The sequence below is a fragment of the Dasypus novemcinctus genome, chromosome 5 (assembly GCF_030445035.2).
Source record: "Dasypus novemcinctus isolate mDasNov1 chromosome 5, mDasNov1.1.hap2, whole genome shotgun sequence".
Lineage (NCBI taxonomy): Eukaryota > Metazoa > Chordata > Mammalia > Cingulata > Dasypodidae > Dasypus > Dasypus novemcinctus.
The window spans coordinates 91382613-91391565 of NC_080677.1; positions in this window are offsets into that span (position 1 = coordinate 91382613).

An 8953-nucleotide genomic window follows, 5' to 3' on the forward strand; every position below is an offset into this window, starting at 1 on the left:
CCATATCTATTTTTTTATCAATGCCTTCGTGCAGACAATTCCTGGATATCCTACAAATAAGAGATCGTGAAAACCACATTCAGGAATGATGTTATATTTCTCACATGAAAAGACATCAGTTGTGGGTAGGAAATTCATGTTGCTGCTTTCTGAATAATTGAGTCTCCTTTGCCAGTTTGTTTCTTGGTCACCTCTTCTGCAATCAGTTTAAAACATGGTTTATTATTGGATCCTCTGCAGTTGATTATAACACATGGGAAATCAGAAAACTACTACATCATTTATTCTTCCAAAGAAGGTGTATACTGTGCATAATGTGAACTCTGCCAGGAGCATACTTAGAATACATGTGTTTTATATTTTCATTCCACATTGTGCAGACAAGTGATAGAAGTTAAGCTTAACCTTAGAAAAGAGAAATACTTGAAGCTAATGGCCAAAAGCCACCAACAATAGAACTTTTTTTATCTTCGTAAAATTAAATTTTAATTTCAAACATTAATTTCATCTCCATTATACTATTTATGAAATGAAGAATTGCCTTCCTTTTAAATATGATGTTAAAAATCTTGATAGTATTTTTGAATTTTGATGAGATTATTGAATAGAATTGGAGGTGGAGAAAGAGTTATAGAGAGAGAGAAAGAAAAAGAGAGATATCCTGTTTCATGGATCATTTTGCTCTCTACACCCATGGAATTAGCATCATGCACATATTGCACTCATTTTCATTTTTCAGTCATTTTGGTCCATTAAATTATTTTTTATCTGAAGTGAATCCATGTTTTATGATTAGCTTTATTAATTGCTAATTGTGTTATCTATCTTCCTTTGCATGAGATTTTTCCATGTGTTTTTGGTATTTATGTTTTTAGGCTCATTTTAAGTAGGAGATTTTGTTTTGTTTTTGGTTTTGTTTACTTTAGTTTTGTTTTCATTTTGTTTACTTTAGTCTAGTGTAGTATTGTTTTCTTTTTTCCTTCAGTTAGTTGTTGGTCACAAGCTGGTTCTTTTTCCTTCTGCCTCCCTAGGCCCACCATTTGCATGAAACCATAGCGCAGGTCTCCTGAATTCCACCTTCCTTCATGAGCTCAGAGCCCTGGGCCTGGAACGCAGGTGCTGAGCCCTACCGTTACTACCAGCTTCTGGCCCAGGAACCGCAAAGTCATTCACATTTAGACCTTCTTTTCAATTGGAATTTATGTTCCTTTTCTCATCCAAGGAGACGTTTGTTTTGCTTTTGAGTTAGTCTTGGTCTTGCTGTTTTATTATTTTTATATTTTATATATCCATCACTGTTAGCGATTGAAGTGTAGGCATGTATCAAAACAGCTTCTGAGAGCCACTGTGACCAGATGACTCTAGGTTCCTTTTGTTGTCAAGGGTTCTTTGATACTGAGTCATAGACTGAAAACAGATTAGCTGTTCTCCAATAACTTAGTGCTTCTCAAATTTTACTATGTCCAAGAGTCACTATAGGAATGTGTTACAAAGCAGACTCCCAGACTCTACTTCCAGAGACTCTGATTCAGTAAGATTGTTGTGAAGTCTAGGTATCTATCTTTTTAATAACCTATCTAAGTGATTTGGTCTTTTCCTGCAATGAATAATTCATAGAATCTTAGAAAAGCAGTAGCTAGAATACATTGCAATTCAAGCCTGAGAGGATTGGTCATAGGAGCATAAAATAGTTCTACTCTCCTGCATTTGATAATTATTTACATGACCCCCAAAGATTCAGGAGATCCTATGAGGAAGGGGAAGAAATAGGGAACAAAACCTGTTGAACATGGGCTCATTGTAAACCATAGAAAGGAACACAGCCAGCACATTCAAGAGTATTCTGTGTAGCACAGCAAACAGAAGGAAAGCTTAGATCAGAGATGCAACACACATGAAAAAAGCCATATCTGTTTATAATATAGCTTCCCATTAAGTAAGCATCTTTCTAGAACTTTGTAATGAGTGTGTCTGTCCTGTATTCCAGAAATTCTCTTGAGTGCTAGAAATGGTAGAAAAAGTACATGCCACTCAACAATATTCTGTGAAACAATCACCTGTGGGAATTCACACACACAAAATGGGATGGATTAAGGCATTAAATTTAAATGGAAATAATTGGCTAATAAGTGTCTTAATAACAGTGATATGAAATAATGAAGAAACATTAGATAACAGGCAGCTGATGATCTCTTAACTGTACTGATATGAAAGTTCTTAACAACCAAGAAAATGGCAAAGCTTTATCAATTTGCATGCCACTCCATTTTATAAATTATAAAATTAGTGAGTAACTAGTGTCTCAGGATCTTCTGGCTTGTAGTGGCTAATCTAATATCAAACATCAGTGTAAAGGAACAGCATCTAGTTCTGGGAATTAAAAACAGAGTATTCTTCAGTAGTGAGTGTATATGTATGTTTGTCCCTTTGCCAAATGATGTGTCAAAGAGTTCTAAAAATGAGCTAGGTATGATCATTCCTTAACAAAGTAGACATTAATTGCCATAAAAATTTCACGATACATACTGCTCTCTAAATCATTTTAGTATATGAATGGAAGAAAAGGCCCAAAAGGTGCTTGACTTTTACATAGCAATCTTTCAATGGCCACTTCTGGGCTCATGTCTGGCTTGTCTAGACTGAAGAAAATTAGAGTAGTTCTTCTATAGCTTCAGCTATAGTCTGCACTGAGGCACACACTCCAGATGCACATATCTGGGATCCTCCCATAAAAATTTAAACTTGGCAAAAACAAAATAACAGGCGTTGTATAACTTGGGCTCATATTTTTAGTTTGAGAAAGAGAAACTGAAGATGACACCGTGTGGAAAGAAGTTCTGAAAGAAAGAAAATTTTATATAGTGAACATACATAGGAGAATTTCAGTTCCTAGAAATACCTATTTTGGTGACTGCTTTCCAGGAATATGAAGTTAAGAAAAGAATATAAAAGATAATTTTTTAAAAAAGGGTCAAGGACAGTGCTTTACTGTCAAATCTATCTAAAGTATTAAGAGATGTGTTTCATCTTATACCAGCAAAATATTTCGTATATTCAAAAATGTCTTTTTTTTTAACCAGCAGTCTGATGTCATCTAGTTTTCATAAATATGGTGGTATTTGCCATTTAACCTGGGAAGTACAAGTCAAATTAAAAGAAATACCAATGCTTTTGAGTGAAAAATATGGTGTCAATGTACAAACATTCCAGGTTAGAATATTAACATTTTGGAAGTGTTCAAGTGACTCCATGTGGGGGCAACATGCTCAGTGGTAAATACATTGGGGTTTGCAGACAGACCTTGGGTTAACTGAACCCAGGCTCTATGGTTATATGACCTTGAGGGTTTTGGCTTCATTCCTCCTTTGGAGAATGGGGTTATTAAAGAGATTATGCAAGATAATGTAGGTAATATCACTTGGCACAGAGCATTAAGTGACATTAAAAACCTCCATGAGGGAAGCAGACGTGGCCCGATGGTTAGGGCGTCTGTCTACCACATGGGAGGTCCGCGGTTCAAACCCCAGACCTCCTTGACCTGTGTGCAGCTGGCCCATGTGCAGTGCTGATGTGTGCAAGGAGTACCCTGCCATACAAGGGTGTCCCTGTATAGGGGAGCTCCATGTGCAAGGAGTGAGCCCCATAGGTAGAGCCGCCTAGCATGAAAGAAAGTTCAGCCTGCCCAAGAATGGTGCCGCACACACAGAGCTGACACAACAAGATGACGCAACAAAAAAAACCCCAGATTCCTGTGCCGCTGACAACAACAGAAGTGGACAAAGAAGAACATGCAGCAAATAGACACAGAGAATGGACAACTGGTGGAAGGGGAGAGAAATAAATAAAATAAATAAATCTTTTTAAAAAAAAAAACACCTTTGTGAATGTTTATTCAAATATGCATGATGCACACTTTTGTAAAACAATGCCTCTCTACCCAGGTCACACAAACTGTGACTAGAGCCATAAATAAACAGATGGTTATGAGACAGAGATAATGGAAGCTACTGTAATGATCATTTTGAGAAATATTTTCCAATAACAGTGATAATGTTGCATTGGCCCATTTCATTCTTTTTTCTGTCTTCTGTTTTCAAGTGTGGACCTTTGCTATATGGCACATGGGTTGGGGCTATAATCGCTGACCAAGGTATTTTGTGAAAATTACAAATGTCCTTTGGTATTAATGTTCAGATGATGGTGCAACTGCATCAAAAACTGTCTGGATATTTTGTTATCGATATGTGGATTATAAAAAAGTTAATAAAATATCTGTGTCCCTAGCCAATAATGTGCACCAAAAGGACTTGGACCTCTTCCACTGTTTATTGTAGCAGAAATAATTGAACTCACAGCATAATATACGGCCAAGTGTGCCCTGGTAAATGATCAAATATCAGAAAGTAAGGATGGGGGGATGACAGAGTAGGAATCACCAGGACTCAGTCTCTGAACTAAAGCAACTATTAAACAGGCTGAATTAAGTATTTCAAAACTCTGGAATCCAGTAGAATGCTGAACAGCATCCAGAGAAGAGCAGGAGAAAGAGGCTGGTAAATTGTGGTAAATGTCAGTAAATTGCTGACTCTGCAGCAGTTACCATCACCCATTCCCAACTCTCATGACAAGCAGCAAAGTATGGCCTCTGGTGTCAGAGGGGGACATAAAAATCTAGTTTCCCAAGATCCAGGGAGGGGGGCAGAGTCCTATTGCTAATCACCGTTTTTGAGTAGCTAGTTCAGACTCTGGGGTTACAGCTCAGAGGGCAGCAATTGTTCCAACTTACCTCAGACAAAAGTAGCAGAGGAGAATTTAAAATATTATGCTTGCTTAGACTGGCAGAGAACAGATGAAGGGTTGTACTAGCTGCTCAGGGACAGAGTTAAGAAAGCATAGTTTTGAGAAGCCATAGAAGAAGCTCCTGGTGCCCTTCCCCTGGCTTTTTCCTCATTTCCTCCCAAGGGCAGTTCGGAGCTCTCTTTGTGGGTCTATTGCCTCTTTTTGGCTGAAAAGACTGGAAAATCCTCTCCAGCATGCCCCCACTCCCAGAATTTGTCCTCCTGGGTAAAGTAGCTTGAGACAAGGAAAGCAGTGTAAGAAAAAAATGAGGTGGGTGCCTGGGGTAAAGGTTTATCTGCTTTAAATCCTGCAGTGGAAAACCTGGAAGAAGAAGATCTATTTCCTAGGAAGTAGAGGGGCATTAAAACTTCTGCAAACAAGGGAACTCCTGAGATCACTATCATACACAAGCCCAGGACAAGACATAGGCCCAGAAAAGACAGGCAGAACCCTGCACTTTGTATTCACTTTGGACTGATTTTCTGATAGGAAGATTGAGCTCTGAAAGAGAGCACCAGCCAATGCTTAATTTTGAAAGTTCTAGACACTGAAGAAAAACTTTGTCATTCACTACCTGGATATAAATGCGAGAAACAGACATCTCAGGGAATAAATTCCAGAGTTAACATTTTAAAATATTAAAACATACAATGTCAAATAAAGATTACAAGTCAAAGACTAGGAAGTGATGACCCATCCAAAGGAAGAGGATAAAAATCCAGGACACATCAACAAAGAAGACAAAATTATGAACATACTGGACAAAGACTTGGAAAAAAATGATCTTCGAAATGCTCAAGGAGATGAAGGAAAATAGAGAAAGAACTAAATGATACCAGGAATATAATAAATGAACAATGTGAGAATCTCAAAAAAGAGATAGAAATGTTAACAGGACCAAACAAAACTACTGGATTTGAAGGCAACAATAACTGAAATGGAAAATTCCCTGGAGGGTTTCAAGAACAGATTAGAACTGGCAGGAGTATAATCAGTGACCTCAAAAATAGGACAATTGAAATGAATCTGGGTAAGGAGGAAACAGAAATAAGAAATAAGAATTTTAAAATGTGAAAATAAACGTGGAGACCTCTAGAATACCATCAAGTGTACCATTATGGGATATCCAGAAGGAGAAGAAAGAGAGAAAAGGGCAGAGGTAATATCCAAAGAAATAATGACAGAAATTTCCAAATTTAGTGAAAGATGTGAATAACACATCCAAGATACCCAGAGAACAAAGCAGGGTAAACCTAAAAAAAAAGTTCCATCATATACTAACAAACTGTGAATGTATAGGACAAGGAGAGAGTTCTGAAAGCTGCAAGAGAAAAACAATGTACTATTTACAAGGGAATCCTGATTATATTTAGTGCCAATTCATCATTAGAAACCATGGAGGCAAGAAGGCAGTTGCCAACCAAGAATTTTATTAATATATCCAGTGAGGCTTTCTTTAAAAAGTGAATGAGAGATTAAGACATTCCCAGATAAACAAAATATGAAGAAGTTGATTACCACTAAATCTTAAAGGTAGTTCTTCAGACTGAAAGGAAAGGGTGCTACATGGTGGTTCAAAGCAACATTAAGAAAGACCTTCATGGGAAGCAGATGTGACTCAAGCAATTGAGCTTCCACCTACAATATGGGAGGTCCCTGGTAGTTCCCGGTGCCTCCTAAAGAAGACAGTGAGCTGACATGATGGGCAGGCGTGGCAAGCTGATGCAACAAGTTGATGCAACAAGGGACACAAGAAGAAAAACACAATGAGAGACACAACAAAGCAGGGAATGGGAGTGGCTCAAGGAATTAGGTGCCTCCTTCCTATATCAGAGGTCCTGGGTTCAGTTTCTGGTGCCTCCTAAAGAAACAAGAAAGATGAACAGACACAGCAAGTGCAAATAATGAGGGTATGGGGAGAAATCAATAAATAAAATAAATATTAAAAAAAAAGAAAGTCCTGTTATAAAGGTAACCATTTGGGTAATAATAATTGCAGGACAAAAATAGAGTATTTTTTGGTATGTAACTCCACTTTTTACTTTCTAAGGTTGCTAAAATGCAAGGCATAAAAAGTAATGTTAAATCTATGGCTTTGAATATATAATGTACAAATATGTAATTGTAACAATACCAAAAAAAAGGTGAGGAGATGGGGAGGTATAGGAACAGTGTATACATACGCTTTTGAAGTCAAGTTGGTATAAATATATGATTGTTATATATTTAGGATGTTAAACTTTAATCCCATATCCATATAGAAATGAGAAGGGATTCAATGTGAGTCAATTAAAAATAAATGAATATAAAAATAGGCATTAATGGAAGAATTGAGAGACAAAAAGTTACAAAGACTACATAGCAAAATTGTAGAAGAAAATCCTGCATTATCAGTAATGATTTTAAATATAAATGTATTAAACTCTTCAGGATAAAAGCAGAGTTTGGCAGAACAGATAAAAAAGCATGATCCAACTATATGCTGTTTACAAAATACTGACATTAAATTCAAAGACATACTTAGGTTGAAAGTGAAAGGATGGGAAAAAATATACCATGAAGGTAGTAACCAAAAGAGAGTGGAGTAGCTATACTAATTGCTTTAGTTTGCTAAAGGCTGCTGAGAGCAATATATCAGAAATGGGTTGACCTTTAAAATGGGAAATCATTATGTTAAAAGGTTTTGAGGCTGTGAAAATGCCCAAATTAAGGCATCATCAGTAATACTGTCACACCAAAGGTCAGCTGCTAGTGATCCTGGACACCTGCCATGTGCCAAGACACAATCATGGTTCTGCTGGTCTGGGTTTTTTACTTTTCCTCCAGGCTTACTTTCTTTCTGAGCTCAGCTATGGGCCATCAGGCATATGGCTCACCTCTCCCTTCTTCCCCAGGTCTTTCTCTCAGCCTCTCAAGGGTCCCTTTCCATGCCTCTGTGCTCTGCTGATTCCAGCCTTCACCCTCCAGGACCTCTTTCTCAGCCACTTAGGGTTCCTCTCTCTCTGCTGATTTTTTATGTATGTCTGCTGCTTTCACTCCTCCATTTATAAAGGACTCCAGCAAGAAAACCAAGACCCACTTTGGGTCATAACTCACTGAAGTAATCCAATCAGAGCCCCCCAATTGAATCCATTCTAATCTAAGTGTCCCTCACTCACAAGAATGGATTAGCTCCAAGAACATGATCTTTTCTGGGATCCACAGAAAGCTTCAAACTGTCACACTAATATCAGATAAAATAGACTTTACATCAAAAACTGTTATGAGGGAAGGCAATCATTATATAAAGGGATCAATCCAACAAGAAAATATAACAATTATAAATATACATACACCTAACAGCAGAGTCCCCAAATATATGAAACAAATACTAGAAGATTTGAAAGGTGAAATAGTCAGTTCTACATTAATGGTAGGAGAATTTATATACAACTTTCAATAAAGGATAGGTCATCTAGAGAGAAGATGAGTAAGGAAATAGAATACTATTCTAGAATAGAATGATACTCGAAACCAACTAGACCTAACAAATATATCTAGAATACTTCATCCAATAACAGCAGAATACAAATTCTTTTCAATTGCAAACAGATCATTCTATAGGATAGGTTAAATACTAGGTCACAAAACAAGTCTGAATAAATTTTATTGAAATCATGCAATGTATCATCTCTGATTACAGTTGAGTGAAGCTGGAAATCAGAGGGAAAAATAGAATAATTACGAATGTGGAAATTAAACAATGTACTCTTTAACAACCAATGGATCACAGATGAAATCACAAGGAAGATTAGAAAATATCTTGAGGTGAGTGAAAATGAAAATACAACATACCAAAACTTATGGGATGCAAAAAAGGAAGTAATAGAGGAAAATGTAAAGTCCTAAATGTTTATATTAAAAAAGAAGAAAGATTACAAATCAGAGACCTAACCTCAAAACTGGAAGCCAGAAAAAGAAGGAAAAACTAAACCCAAAGAAAACTAAAGGAAGGAAGTAATAAATATTAGAACAGAGATACATGAAATAGAAAAAAATAATAGAAACAAGAAATAGAAAAAAATAATGAATCAACAAAACCAAAACTGATTCTTTGAAAAGTCAGTAAAATTGA